A 16,474-nucleotide genomic window follows, 5' to 3' on the forward strand; every position below is an offset into this window, starting at 1 on the left:
TTCCCGATCCGTTCATCTAATCAGATTAGGCCAAGCCCCTACCCCGGGTTTAGGTTATGTTTGGTTCCGCAATTCCCTGAAATCGGCATCAAAATCATATTTTTAGAGTAAATATCACTTACCTCCCCTCTTAGCAGGAGTTGCAAAGAATCAGCAGCTAGGGTTCCTTCTCCGTAGGGTTCTTTCTTCGCGTTGATGGGTTGTGATAGTTTGATCGAATGTGCTTCCATAGAATCAAGCCCATATTTGGGTGATTCTATTTGGAAACCACCTCTTGAGGAAGTTTCCACAGAATCACCCATTTACCTTGAAAAATAGAATTACCTGATTTGATGGAATCACATGGATTCTGAACCACTTTCAAACCAAACGATTTTTTTATTCTAGAATCATGATTCCATGGAAGCCGAATACAGGGAATTGTGGAACCAAACGCTACCCATGAATTGCCAACTGTCAATTGCCAATTAAACCATCCCTAAGGATTAAAAATGACTCTTTCAATATCCATGAATCAAAATTCAACCAAACGATCAGATGTAGCATTGATCAAGCCATAAGGATTCTTATTTATTGCAGTGTTATGATCTCTCCACGTGCATATTAATAGATTCAACAGTTGTAAATCAAAATTTAGGACCCAAGTCAAATTTACAAAAATAGATCCCTAGATTGGGTTCTATTAGGGGTGTCAACGATGCGATTTGGAGCGGTTTCGGGCTGGGCTTAATGGTTTCGGGCTGAAAAACCCCAAGCCCAAACATAGCCCATTTAAAAGATAACAGTTTCGGTTTGGCGCAGTTTGGGTTTGAATTGACTAGCGGATTGGACTAACAATTTGGATTTGGTTTGGGCTAATGGTTTTGACTAAATTAAATATCAATATTGAAATTTATTTTTATTTTTCCTCAACTCCAAGTCCTAGTTTCACACACAAAACTACAAAAGAAAGAGGAAGAAGACTCCAAGTAGATCTAGTGATGGCATTAGCTTGATCCAAACCACCCCCACCCCCAAAGAATAAAGAATTTAGATTCTTCTGTCATGTGTAGACCAGTCTCACAATCTTTTCACCCAATGAAATTGGATTTGTATGAAGGCTCAGCTTGAAATTACTTGTGGTAAGGAATAGATCTGCTACCAGCAATGCATGGTCCAACCATCATGGCATACAATTACCAAAACATGATTCTAAATATCACAGAAATAAAAACACCATTACAAAAAAGCTCTATTTTGAAATAGTTAAAGTAAAAAAAAAAGGTTAAAAGTTCAGACATAAAATAATAGTAATCAATGAAATTTGAAACTTGAAACTTGAAAGTTAAAAGTTAAAATCGTGTGAAACACTCAAACACTGACTGAACCGTAAGGTAATGGTTATTACCTATTACTTGTTGCGTTATTGGGATCCAAATTCAATGGTTCATTAACTTCATTTAAATTATACTAAAAGGTTAACGGGTTGTGGTTCGGGCTAATGACCCTCAGCCCAATCATGGCCCATTAAAATTTGGTTCAGGCCGGTGCGGTCCAATTTTAACAGTTCGGGTTGAAAATTGACACTCCTAGGCTCTAATGTTCTAGCCTCACGTGACAAAAATCCTAACAACATAATTCTATTAGGCTGCGTTTATTTGCTGGAATTAAGGTGGGGTGAGAAAAAAAATGAGTGGAAAATTTTTTGAAAAAGCATATTTTTCTGCTAAATCCTAAAAGTGTGGTTTGTTTGGTTGTTTAGAGTGGGAAAGTTAAATACAAACTTCCTTAAATTAAGAAAATTTGTCCGGTGAGGTGGCAAGCTAACTTTTTCATCCCATGCATTTTCAAAACCCCACAAAATATGTGAAACTTTGTGAAAAAATGTAGAAAACCAAAAAGTGAGACCCACAATTAATATTTTTTCACAAAATCCCTTCATTTCTTTTCCTTCTCCCTCATCCCATTATACATGGAATCCACATGTTTTCTCCCACCACTTTTTTCTCACCCCACCTTCGCAAACAAAGGCAGCCAATGTCGTATGAAGAATGGAATAGAAGAAGTCTTTCAAACCCACAAAACCCTTTTCAATCAAAATCCATCAAATACCAATTGTGAACTTCAAATTTTCAATACCTATCTATGTTCAGGCTGCAACGTCAGATAAAGACACCCAATAAGCGGCAAGGGAAGAATCTACAAAGGGAATCATTTGACCACACACACTAAATTCAACAACAACCAAATTTCAAATCGTTCCTGCAAACCTATCTTCCACATCTATAAGAACTTGAAAAAAAAGAACTTTGTAGGGGGAGTACCAAATCAAGAAACCCAATCATCAATTTCTATAATGTTGGCCATAACAACTCATATCCACTGCAAATCTTGAATCAAAGAAAAAGTATAAGTGAAACTTACAAGAAGGCGACGAGAGCAAGAACAAGTTAAGAATAGAAGTTGCGCAACAAAAACAAAAATAACCGGAAACAGAGCTCTATTCGTTTGGTATCCGCGTTGTCTTCTCTCTGCTTCTCTTTTTTGCAACTTTCCCCTCCGTATCGTCCTCCGTTTGATGTACTAGAGAGACCGGGATAGAGAAATTGACACAGTACGGGGTAGTATGGCAACCATTCTTTGCCAAAATTCCCACTTCAACACAGAATCCACTTTTTATGCTTCTGTGCTGAAGTGGGCAAATTTGGCACAAAATCGTTGCCATAATCTTGTATGGTTGGACACAAATGGGCACATTTCTCTGGCCCAACTTGGCACATGTTTTTAATAAAATATTTAAAAAGATAAATATAAAATAATTAAAAATAAGTAAATATGTTGGTTCAATTCATACATAGGTGCTTACATAAAATCAAGTGAGATTATAATGTTTTCAAGTGATTAGTGGGAGTCTCACTCTTGCTGCCAATTCATTTGCAATTTGAAGTCATGCTAAGAAAATAAAAAATAAAAACTTCAGGGATTAGTTTTATAAATCTAAGAAGAGAAGGAAGGATGGAAGAAAAGGAAAACCCAAATGATCCAAGATATACAGGGTGGAAGCCTGGAAGAAAGTGGGACCCCCTATTTCTCATAGTATTCAAATGCATAAACACTCATTTTTACCTGCTTTTTATTATTTTGCATTTTCTAACATTTGGAAGTGGTTTGACCTGTTGTGTGAGTTCTTGGAGTAGTTTTTCCCCTGCTCTGTTTGAGAATTGGGCTTTCTAGGTATGTATAATCTGTTTACAAGAACTAAGGGGTGGTGAGTTAATAAAACTTGCAATCATGGAAATAGATTTGTCACCGGTGAAGTTGGTTAGAATAAATCTGTGATATATATAGGTTCAAACTCTGGCCATAAGTTTACCAAAAAAAAAACAACTCTTTGCACAGGTCCTTGGTTTCCACAATACTCTATTTGTTGTCATATTAAGATTGTAGATAAACCTACTGGTTATTCATAACTTCAAGCTTTACTTGATTCAAAAAACATTCAGTTAAAAATATCAAATGCATTTTAATAAAGAAAATTAGATATAAACTGAATTTAATTAACACAAGGTCAGGTAGGGCTGGACACAGTTTGCCCCAACTCTATACACAATTAAAATAGAACCTACTCATTGGGTTGAAAAATCAGGCAAGGATTGGGATGGGTTTATGGGGAGTTCAGCCTGATAGGGTTTTATTAACATAACTTAATGATGGTTATTATAAGTGTTCTTCCTAAAATATAATTTCCTCAAGACTATATATATATGCCAACAGCAACAGAAATGGTCAACCAGATGTATATGCAGTTGAAAAATCAGTCACAACATTTAGTATTGTAATTGCCAACTTAGATGAACCAACATTGTAAAGAATTAGACGTGCATATATACATGATGCATTATGATTTATGAAACTAGATTTATTCTAACCAACTTGACCAGTAAAAGAAAATTCTCAAATTTTATGTGTTTGTTGATGCTGCTGGCTTGATCAGTATTATCGAAGAAAATCTTTGAACAAAACTAAATTAGTTTGCAGCTTTTACATATAAGAAGCTCTTGGACTGCACCTATTATGAATGATACATATCCAGTAGATCCAAGGTTTTTCGTTTTAGAAAAAAACAAAGGAAAATTGGTAAAGAAACAATAAATTAATTTAGTTCCAAGACTCTGAATTTATCAAACTATATTTACAAGTTTATTTTACAGCCAAATGCATTAGATTGTCCCTTTCGTGTTACAATTCCTGACATGAGAAATAATATTAATAAACAAGAATTGAAAGTTGAAGTTGAGAACAAATCATTAACACTTGGCATTTGCCTTAACAAGATGGAGACTGTGCAAGCTAAGAAATAGTAGAGAACCCAAAAGTGGCACAAATAGTTGACCTAAGAACTGTTAAATGGAAAATTCTTGTCTCTCGTCTATCCTAATCAACCTCCTTCCCTCTCTACCTTGCCCTCCTTCTCTCTCCTCTCTCTCTCTTGCCCTCAGTTCTGTTCTTAATAGCCTTAGTGATCAAAGATCAAACAACAGACAAAACAAGTTGTGATATTCAGATGGTAGGGTAATAATCCATCAAAGGAAATGAAAAATCTATCTCAGAATAGTACCACGAATACACTTTCAGCAGAGAAACATCAACAATTTTGTGACCTTCTAATACGCTGATTGTGAATGCACAAAAAAAACCACTGGCTAGGGCTCTCTAGCTTCAAAAATAGGAAGACTGCTGACTAGAGAATGAAAAGAGATGCTACAGCTTCTAGAAACACAACAGTTGTGACAGAAAAAGATATTAGACTTTTTCCCTTGTTTGTTTCATGGCTTTCTGCTTCGGTTATGATTTGGTTCCATGTAAGTTCCATATGGGCTCTTAAGATTAGAAAACGACATAGGGTTGGCCATTAACAAGAGCTGGTAAAGCCTTTAGTAGCATAATTTCTGAAAGTTAAAATGCCTTATATTTGTGCAGAAATATATATAGTTAAGAAGATACCTGGTGGCAGCGGTAGTATACCACAGAAGAAGAAGAGAGTCAGTTGCAGAGAGCTTGCCAAGTTGAGTGAGATGAGAGAGACGAGACGAGGGACCTTGAGAGCAGAATCCAGAAAAACTCTTCGGTAGCCAAAAGCTCGAACTACAGAGCAGAATCCACAATCAACACATATTAGTCGGACATCAGAGCTCAAATGGGTAACCCTAATTTCACTGCAATCCGAAGATAAAATCTTAGGGGGGAAAATAAGTAGAGAAAAACATACCAGGGCGATATTGTTGAGAGACAAAGGAGGGCAGTCAAGATGCAAGGGCTCCTCTTCTCGCAAAACCCAACCCGACTTGATTCTCTTCTTCAACCTCCAATACAAAGCACGCAGACAAACTCGAGAGAGTCCAGCAACCCAGATCCTTGAGCCAGACGAGACAGAGCCAAAGAGAGACGATAGAGGGGCAGAGAGACGAGGGAGAGCAGAGAGCGACGAGACAGTTGAGAGAGTTGGGAGAGCAGAGAGAGACGAGAGAGAACTTATCGGCTCCGAGAGATGACCGTTGAGAGAGAACCAGAGCGTCGAGAGAGTTGAGAGATACGAGAGGTCGCCAGGAGATTTTAGGCAAGGAACGAACTTTCGTTCCTACCCGGCGAACCGGGCGAAGTGGCTAAATATCGCCCCTCAATTCAAAAAATTTCCCCCCTATTTCGGCACTATTTTGGTCAATAATGTAAATTTGATGTCATATCCTATGCAAATATGTGATAAATTTAAATTATTTCATATAAATATTTCTATTTAAATCTCCTGCCTAGCCACATTTAAAATGTTACCTTCTAAAACCTAAATCATTCAAACATAATTGAAATGATTAACTGACAATTCTATTACAAAATTCCTTCACAATTTAAATTGTTTCCATAAATTATTTCATGTATATACTCTTCCCTAACCACATTTGGGGCATGTTGACTTTTGAGGACTAAATTGCTAGAATATAGTTGGTAAGATTGCTCATTAATTTTGAAGATTTTGCTATAAAATGTTTTCTTATCTATAAATTATTCTATGTAGATTCTCTTCCTAATTATATTTAGTACATTAACTTTTGAGTCTTAGATCATCGGGATAGAGTTGGTAAGATTGGGATAGAATTGCGAGAGAAATCGTCTAAAAAATGCAAGAAATAATGTAAAAATCGCAAAATAATAATAATATAATATCGAATTTTCAATATATCGTGAGATATCGCGAGAAATCGGCGATATCTTGCATATCTCGTTTCGGGAGGGGGTTTCGTTTCTCCCCCTCCCAATATCATCAAAATTCAGCAATATTTCGCCAAATTTCGACGATATATAGTTCCTTGCTTTTAGGGTTATCGATCAAATTACATCGATAACCCTAAGTACCGTCAACGACAAGCTTGTACCCGCATTTTTGACATAATTGCTTCTGTGCCCAAGAAACTCCAACTTGGAGCTTCTCTGGCACAAGAAAAAAGTGTGACAAATGCCTAGTTCAGCACAGTTTTGCTGAACCAGTACATAAAAGTTGAATCGGTTTACCATACATGTTTTTGCTGACTTCTGTGCCAAAGTGGGCAAATAGCACCGAATAAGTGTGCCAGAATGGTTACCATACAACCCCGAAACCCAGGGTTTCATCAGCTATATATTAGGGTTTTACTCACGGCAGGGTAGAGTAAAACCCAATCCAGGGTAATCTTGCAAATTTGAAATATATAATTCTGAAAAAGTAAAATAAATTTACACTTAGGTTTGCTTCTAGCTATGGCAAATAAACATCCCAGTCCACACTCACCAAGCAAACATAAGGGTAGACCTGTAAATGGATAGTCGAAATCCGTTTTTGAATTAGCATTTGTATTCATTTAAGGGTGTCTGTATCTGAAATTTTTCTTACCAGAAAATATCTATATCCGTCCGCTAAGCAACCACCGGATTCGGATTCAGATAATTGCTAATTACATCAGATATATCCGGATAATTAGAGTAAACTATTTTTTTTCTCTTAAAAGGAATGATAATCGGTTTCGAAAACCGGCAATCGGATAATTGGAAATAAAAAATTATCCGGTTAGAGTAAAGTATTAAATATTTTTCTCTAAAAAAGTAATTAATAATCGGATTTGGAAACCGGTAATCAGTAGTCGGAAATTAGAAATCGAAAACAAAAAATTAAAAAAGTTACAATCACCAATCAATAATCGGATTTGATTATCATCAAATATTAGATAAAGTAGGGTGAACACCAGGGAGTTGTTTCTGTAAATTTCAAAAAATTAGTTAAGATTTTGTAAAATAAAAAAATTATGTTTACACTTGCATCCCCGCACTTTCATTCACAGTCGTTGAATTCATATTCACGCACGTGGCGTGATCGCAGCAGCTGTTGCTGCAAATAAAAATCTATCGTGAGGGTTGGAGCTACATAAGAGCAAAGAACCCCTTGATATTTCCAAAAACAAATTTCTCTTCCTTTCTTAATTTTTTGAAATTTCTCTTCAACCTTTTTTCAATATATCAATAATTGGCCCCGTGGTATGAGGAAATTTTTAATGTCATAGATAGTAGATAAAAAAAAAACATTGTGCTTTTTGTGAAGTATTTATATTTGGCCCTCATGTCAAATCTTGGCACCGCCCTTGTGTTTGCAAACAAATTACACCCCTAAAATTCATTATATTATATAGATTTCTTATGCCTAACACTGTTAGTTTTAAATAATAAAAGACATAGTACCTAAGATTGTTAATTGAAAGAACTATGCAGAACGGGGCGTCCTTTGCAGAGGAACATGATCAAATCCGGCGCAGCACCAAGAAGTTCAAAAGAAGAATAGGGGACGATGGTGTCCAAGGGAGACTATGTCCCACTGCGATGGTGTCGCATGAATCCCAGGGTAGAGAAGAGATGCACGCCATCTTGGATGAAGAGGCTAGGCTTGATCTAGATGGATATCTTCTTGTTGATCCTTTACGATAGGAAACAGATAATGAAGAGGAAGAGAACCCAAATAATGAAGAGGATCGGTTTTGTCAAATAATTAACCTCTCTACAAAGGAGAAAGAACGCCTGACAAAGCCTTGGATGCAGTCACTCATCATTAAGTTGGTTGGGAAGATAGTGGGTTATAAATTTCTATTTGAAATAAACTTTGCATTATGGAAACCTACTGGTTCCTTGGATCTCATTGATATAGGATATGACTATTATATAACCAAGTTTAGCAATAAGGAGGACTTCCAAAAAGTACTTACTGAGGGTGTGAAATGTGTCCAAGAGCATCGACCAAGCATGCTGCTGAATTGTGTCCTTCGCTGTTTTGACCCGTTCGACCTCCGATTTCCCCGATTTCTTCTCTGATCTTCCATTTATGTTTGTCTAGGGTCTTATTGTCATCATTGAATCATGCTTGTGTGACCTTTGGATCATCATCATCACAGCGTAAGGTAAGGACGGTTATCACCATAATAGGCTATGTGATTATGTCTTGATGTTCATAACTTAGTGAACATAGTCTCTTTATTACTTTTGAATATCATAGGACTGTTATACATGCTTTAGAACAGTAGTATTGTGTTTTTATATATTCTTGTTATAATGATTAGTCATTCTTGTTACTTATATATATGATGAATCATTGCAATGTTATGACTTAACTTCTATTATGATGATGTATCATTTGTGTATGGTATAATGGATTTGAGCATGTGATTGATTAGGTATAATCTGGGATTGAGGAGTGTCCTATTGACGCTTCCGTCCTTGGGCGTCGGAGGGAATAGTATGGGATGTTCTCCGAAAGTGCCCATCAACACTTTCCCGGGTTATTGGATGACATACATAAGATTGTCTAGTTGTGTGGCTAGGATGTCCTTGTCATGTCAGACCCGAATCGGAAGGGCATTGAGACCGAACGACCCGTGGTAGTGTATGGTTTGATGGGCGCTCAAGACAGGTAACTAACCCGTGAGAGGACATAAACCATGCTACAGATACATGAAATGGGCCATTTATTGGTAGGGTTGCAAATAGCTAGACTTGGGCTCACGGGTGCTCGAAACCGGTGAGTCATATCCGTGAGAGAACGTGAGAGCTTCCCGTCTACTATTTGTGGATGACCAATAGGGTTGGTGAGTGCGGTGGGTAATATCCATGACTCTAGTGTGAAGGATACCTGAAAGGATCCCGGGATGGGAGGAATGGAAGTATTTGGATCTAACTTGGTACGACTGAATAGATGACTTGCATTGGCCTAGGCTTAGCCTTGACATGTGCCAATACTTAGACCAAATGGTGACGTGTGAGAGCGGTGACCGAAACCCAACCATGGATTGTCCGAGAGGGATGCAAGACCCAATTTCCCCCGGTGCTGAGTGACTGAGACTTACCTAAAGAAGTATGATGCTATGACTTAAAGCATGTCTACCTTAAAGACTAGCATTCATAGAGTTAGATTCATATTTGCATCATGTGTTTCATATCATATTGCATCATGTTATGACTTGTACTCGTATGGTTTATGAATTATGGAATAACTGTCTTGCTGAGTTCTTTTGAACTCATTCCTTTTGTGCAAATGTTTATTAGATTATCCCACAGGTGTTGAAGACCCCGATGGTGCGACCTACGAGACGGACCATGATTCCACATACTACCCTCTGGGTGGTAGCTACTATGAAGATCAAGGTTATGGTACCGAGGAGGATTACATTGCGTACCAGGGTTAGCGACATAGTGGTGAGCTATCATGTTGGGCTTTCTTCGTCCACACTTACGAAGATGTACTTATTAGAGTAGAGGAAACCCTAGTCTAGTCCCCCACCCCCTGGATTTTGTTATACACTAGGATATGTAATTAACTTTCACTGAGTTACTCTTGAGATGTTGGACTGTAACTTAACTTGATTTCTTACTACTTTTCCGCTGCCACTGAGGGAGTGACTTCCGCTCACTCTCTCTTTCTTTTGATCACACTTATACATTTGGTATCATTTTATTCTGCACTCGATTATCCTGTTCGTATCTTATTCATGATATCTTTTATTAATTGTTTTTACCTTGATTATTATTGTTCATGATTGTGTTATCGCGTATGTGGGAGGCATGGTCCCCCGATGCTTGATCCTTGGACTGTGGATCACATACCCTAGTATGCCAGGTAGGGTACCAGCTGGGTGGATGTGACAGGAAGTATCCGGATCTAACTTAATACGACTGAGTAGATGACTTGCATTGGGCTAGGCTTTACCGTGACATGCGCCAATACTTATACCAAATGGTGATGTGAGAAAGTAGTGACTTAAACCCCAGCCATGGATTGTCCCGAGGGATGCAGGACCCATTACCTACCGGAGCCGAGTGACCGGACTTACCCAAGAAAGTATAGTGCTATGACTTAAAGCATGTCTACCATAGAGATTAGCATACATAGAGTTAGATTCATACATGCATCGTCTGTTTCATATCATCTTGCATCATGTTATGTTTTGTATCATGTATCTATGTTATTGTGGAATAACTTGCCTTGCTGAGTTCTTTTGAGCTCACATTTTTGTGCAAATGTTTTGTTAGACTATTCCACAGGTATCGAAGAATTGGATGGCCAATTATATGAAGCGCCCTTTGATGAGTCACACTACCATCAAGGTGCTGATGACCACGAAGACTACGATGAAGATTCCTCATTGGATTATGCTTCGTACCAGGACTAGATCTTCTCGGGAGTTGATTCGGCCATGTCTCGTGTCTTTGGTTTATGTTTTCGAGGATATTTTGTATAAGACTGAGGAAACATTTCTTTAGATGTTTATCTTTTATTTCTCTCTTTTGAGACTTGGATTGTAACCTTGACTGTGATTCGAATTACTTTCCGCTGCGATTCAGGGAGTGATTTCCGCTCACTCTCTACACTCTGATTATATTTATGCTTGAGTATCATTTACTTTCGCACTCTGATTATAGTGTCTTCTTATCCTTATTTTAATCTCATTGTTTATATGACATTGCATTGATTATATTTGTTCATGATTATGTTATCGTGTATGTGGGAGGCATGGTTCCTGGATACTAGATCTTCGGGCTGTAGATCACATACCCGGGTATGCCTGGTAGGGTACTGCCTGGGTGGATGTGACAGAGGGTCCTTGGATTATTGGAGATTGTTATCTTTCTTTAAGTCATTGGAAACCAGACTTCAACCTAGCGGTGGTAGAGGCGAAGAAACTTGCAGTATGGGTTAGATTCCTTGGAGTATCTATTGAATATTTTGACAAAAGATTTATGGTTCGTATGGGAGGCCGAGTCGGTAGGGTGATTAAAGTGGATAATACAATAGCTCAGGCTACTCACAGGAAGTTTGCAAGGGTATGCGTTGAAGTTAATCTCTCACAACCCCTTCTCTCTAAATTCCGACGTAAAGGTAGAGTTCAGCAAATTATATATGAATCTCTTCACCTTCTATGCTATGACTGTGGGAAGTTTGCCCACCATAAAGACCAGTGAAGTCACTCCTAGAGTGGATTGAACAGAACCTCCTACGGAACCACTAGGGGAGGCTGCTAAACACCCAAAGGCAGTTAATGCAATGGAGAGAGAAGTAATCTCGGCGGATACATATGGTCCCTGCATGTTAGTTTAGAAGCCAATATATATATATATATAATAAAAAAAAAATCTGTATAATGCTGGAGAAGGTCTCGAGTAGGTAATAGAGACAAAGGGAATGAAAATCAACCCCATGCGGTGGATGGAACATTAGTGGGTATGTCAGGGTATGGATCCAGATTCGATGCGTTATGATCGGAAGATCTGTATAGTTTGGAAATAGAAACCCATGTTAATATTAGACCTGTAAACGTATTAGATTCAGCCCGGATACACCAGTATCCGAATCTGAATCTGATTAGCAAGACTGCTATCCGAATCCAGTAGAAATTTAGAGAAGGCATCCGAATTTGAATTTGAAACATTATCGGATATCCGATAAACTATCCGATTATTGATTGGTGATTGTCATTTTTTTATTTTTTTATTTCCGATTTCCAATTTCCGATTACCGATTACTAGTTTCCGAATCCGATTATTAGCCCCTTTTTTAGAGAAAAGTGTTTAATACTTTACTTTAATCGGATACTATCCGATTTCCGATTATCCGGTTACCGATTTCCGGTATCCAAATCCGATTATCATCCATTTTCAAAAGAAAAAAATGTTGAATACTTTACTCTATCTAGATAAATTTTATTCGGATATTATCCGATCCGATAAGCAATTATCCTAATCCAAATCCAGTTGCTTAGCGGACGGATACGAATATTTTCTGGTAAGAAAAATTCCAGATACGGATACTCTTAAACAAATACGAATGCGAATTATGAGGGGGATTTGGGCTATCCATTTACGGGTCTAGTTGATATTGAGTCTTCAACAGTTCTTGAGACTATTCCGACTCCTAGTACCCGAGTTAATGTCAACAAAGTTTGGCAGTCTAGGAATTCACCCCAGAGACGTGCCCTTGCCAACATCAGTGGGACCCAAGAAGAATCATTTGTGGTTGAAACCTCTTTGGGATCACAAACTATAAGACAATAGTCTCTCCCCCTCCATGCTACAACAAGCCAAGAATGTAATTGAGAGTCCACGTAATAATGAAGTTCTTGGAATGGGCGTTGACTCTAATATGCAGTTGGAGGTTAATGGAAATTGTGACCCTAACCAAATTGCTATTTTGAGTAGAGCTCCTGTAGCTGATAGGCCTATGGAGATAGATTGCCTAGTGGGTATCTTTGATCGTGGGAAAACTCCTGATGGTGAACTTAATCCTATGGATCCGACGATGTGCATGCAACAAGATTCCAAGCAGACGCCCCTTGTGGATGAAGATATGAGGTTAGGTGAGGACTGTTAACTTTTTCTGTGTTTTTTATGAAGATTTTTTCATGGAATTGTAGAGGGGCAGGTAGGAAAGCCTTTGCTACCACCCTTAAACACTATAGGAAGGAATATAACCCATACTATGTTATCATCTTGGAACCCCACATCAGTGGCACTTGAGCGGACGAAGTAATTAAAAAACGCAAAGGAAAGATCAGCTTACGAGTGATGTTGTAGGCCTCTCCCCGGGGGGGATATGGTTTTTCTCCTTTTTAATGAGAATTATTGTGTTTCTATTATTAAATTTCATCATCAATACTTGATAATTGAGGTAGAAGACCAATCTGTGGAGGCTAAATGGGTGTTGGCAGCAATGTATGCTAGCCCACTGGAGAATGAGAGACAACTTGCATGGGGAGACCTTGCCTTGGATTTGGATAATCTTCATAGCCCATGCTTAGCAGTGGGGGATATAAATGACGTAATTGATGTATCCAAAGCTAAAGGAGGGGCTCCTATCCCAGTTAAAAAATGTATCAAGTTTTGAAACAATTTGGATAGGTGTCAGCTTTTAGATATGGGATTCCATGGTCCAAGATATACCTGGCGCGGACCCAAGTGGCGTGGTCTCTGCCATGTGTATAAGTGTCTAGATCGAAGCCTATGCAAAGAAGAATGGCAATTGTTATATCCAGAAGCAGTAGTGCATGTTCTCTTCAAAATCAAATCAGACCATCACCTACTTCTAGTTGATGTGAAACCAGTTAGAGGCCATTTTCGAATGAAAGCAATGTGGCTCACTCATAGTGATTTCAAAGATGTCGTCAACAAGGAATGGAAGGGGAAAGAGACTCTTCCTGAGGCACTATCCTAGCTTCAACAAAAGCTCACTACATGGAATAAAATATGCTTTGGAAGGGTGGAAAATACAATAAAAAGACTTCATGCTAGACTTGATGGAATGCAAAAGAGACTCTCTTCTAGACCGTATAATCCTTTTTTGGTCAGATTAAAGAAACAACTTAGATTGGAGCTGGAGAATACTCTTTCTAGGGAAGAGATCAAATGGGTTCAAAAATCTAGAAAATAGTGGGTGTCACACCCCACCCAGCAGGATCCGGTCATCCCAAATACCCATGGGGGTGATAAACCGCAAGACCTAGGTTCAGTGACAGTTCCATATATCATATGATATAGCAAAATTAAAAGGACGAGAATAAATCGTGTTCAAATATAAAGTTATCAAATTTGAAAATTTAATTTACAATCATCCATGTCTAAGAGCAAATAAATCCAACATCAGAGTTTGAGAAGAAAAATGATAATTTGTTTGCAGCGGAAAAACTCTAAAGAAAACTCTATTGGAAGGCAACTCCATAAGAACAATCTTGACACGAGCATGAAGCATCATGTGCGTCCACATCTTCCCCGATTATGCCCTCATAGTAATCTATCACCAATGGGTCCTCTTTGGGAGTGGGGTCCTCATAACCTATGGGAAAATCTAAAGAACATACACAAGTAAAGGAAGGAGTTCATAGAACACAATGAGGATAACTAACATCCATGTCATGCATTTGTCCAAATTTCCACATCATATTCATAAGAGAACCATGTAATTAATAATATAAATAAACGGATGCATGATTATGATATAATGTTTCTAACTCTATCATTTAGTCTCTAAGGTAGACATGCATTAAGTTTAAATATCAATCTCCTTTGGGCGGTCTTAGTCACTCTCCCTCAACAAGAGATGTATATTGGGTTCTTCGCGGTTGTTGGGCAAAGTCTTATCAAGCCATGGTTGGGGTATAAGTCACCACTCTCTCACATCACCGTTTGGTATGAGATTTGGTGCATGTTAAGGATAATCCTAAGCTCAGTGCAAAGTCATACGGTATCGTACAACATATGGTCCAGATATCTCCCCTTATGCCTAGTGCCCTTTTAGTTTGATACCTTCCCACCCATGAATGGAATCCTCAATGGAGGCATCTGTTGGATCACATTCTTTAATCCAGTGGTCATCCACATATAAGGGACATGATGCTCTCCATGTCCTCTCACGGGTTGGTTATTGATTTTGAGCGCCCATAAGAGCGTCCATAAGCCCTTATCTATTATATGCAAACCTATCACTCTATGATGATAGTGGGCCTGCTTGACACTCAGAACCCTGCCACTAACATCATGGGTTAACCAACTTCAATACCCCTGCCGGAAGGGTAGTAGTACTCATAGGGATTCCTAGCCCAATCTAGACACCTATCATTCATGCAAGTTTTGGTCTATATGCAATCACATAAGGTCATTAGGTAATGGGCGAACCCATAGCCCTAGTTGATAAAATAAGATAAGAAGAATAATCTCATTCAATGTCATCCATCTTATACATTCATATCATTTTCATAGTAGTAATATAAGATTCAAAATAAAGAGTAACATCCGACATCAAACCTTACCTTCCGTTCGTGCAAAGTCACACACAAGCATATCATGATATATATATATATATATATATATATATATATATATATATATATATATATATATATATATATATATATATATATATATATATATATCAATTTAAAGCAATTTATATCACCAATCGTATATAAAAATAACAACATTTAATAATACAAAACAGGGTTAGTTATACCTCACTCCTAATTGGATTTCTTTCCTCAATTTCACAATTTCGACTTACAAGAGTCGGCGATTAAACTCACAACAATTCCTAATCAACAAGAATATTAATAGACATAAATTAGAATTCAATTGGATTTCAAAAGAGTTCCCAATAAAACCCCATTTTGACAACTAGGTTCAAACCCGCTGTTCTCAACATAGTTTCGGCAATTCACTATTTCGCCATCGATTCGAGGTCGAATTGTAACGAAACTTGGGAAAGTCTAATTGGCAGCAATTGGGTTCTCAGAGTACCTTCAATTTGATCTAATTCATTCTAGATAAATAAAAAAAAAAGCCCTAAATTTGGTTCTCTAAATCACCCGCGGACATCTCAGAGAGTCAAAATGAGAAATCTTTTGCAAGAATTCGCACCAACAACTCTCATACTAAAGGGAAACATTAATACAACTATTTAAGAGTATTTAATAAACCTAACATGCTTTCACTACCGAAATTCCACATTCAAAGTGGAGAAACCCCCCCCCCCAACAAAACTATGCTTAAAGAGAAGGGTTTAAGGATTCTCACCTCCTTCAATGTTCTCGCGACGATCTGGGTCACAAAGCACCTTTAGTTGGATGGAATATACTCTTCTCCTTGGTTTATCCTCTTCCCAAAGCCTTAGCCCCACTCTAGCATTAGAAAATGCGTTTAGATGTGAGATAAAACATAAAATAACGTTTTAAAACCTGGAATCCCAATTCTGTCTTGTAACTGGGAAGGAATGGGGGATTGGGGCGATCAACCGGTCCAATCAACCGGTGCATGTTTGGCCCCCCATCTGGGGTCCAATTCTGGTGATGTTCAGCTTGAAAGAAAGGTCTTTTGATTATCTATGTTTGGATATATTTACCTCGTCAATCGAACTCTCCATCGCCAGTCTAAGGACGTGACAAAATCA

The 16,474-nt window shown here is 38.0% G+C and overlaps 1 protein-coding gene across 3 annotated transcripts in view; it reads right to left on the reverse strand.

The window, feature by feature from the left end:
* Positions 1-5,603, reverse strand: part of LOC149004895 (transcription factor tau subunit sfc1-like) — a 64,730-nt gene extending 59,127 nt beyond the window's left edge. For all 3 annotated transcript variants that reach the window (XM_089169166.1, XM_089169164.1, XM_089169165.1), the window contains exons 1-2: positions 5,249-5,603; positions 4,984-5,124 (exon numbers count right to left, since the gene is read on the reverse strand). The gene's annotated coding sequence lies outside the window, so the exon portion shown is untranslated. The remainder of the gene's footprint in view (positions 1-4,983; positions 5,125-5,248) is intronic.
* Between the last annotated feature and the right edge of the window lie 10,871 nt (positions 5,604-16,474).

Source organism: Hakea prostrata, chromosome 9 (genome assembly GCF_041222555.1).
Source record: "Hakea prostrata isolate BN-2017 chromosome 9, UWA_Hpros_2, whole genome shotgun sequence".
NCBI lineage: Eukaryota > Viridiplantae > Streptophyta > Magnoliopsida > Proteales > Proteaceae > Hakea > Hakea prostrata.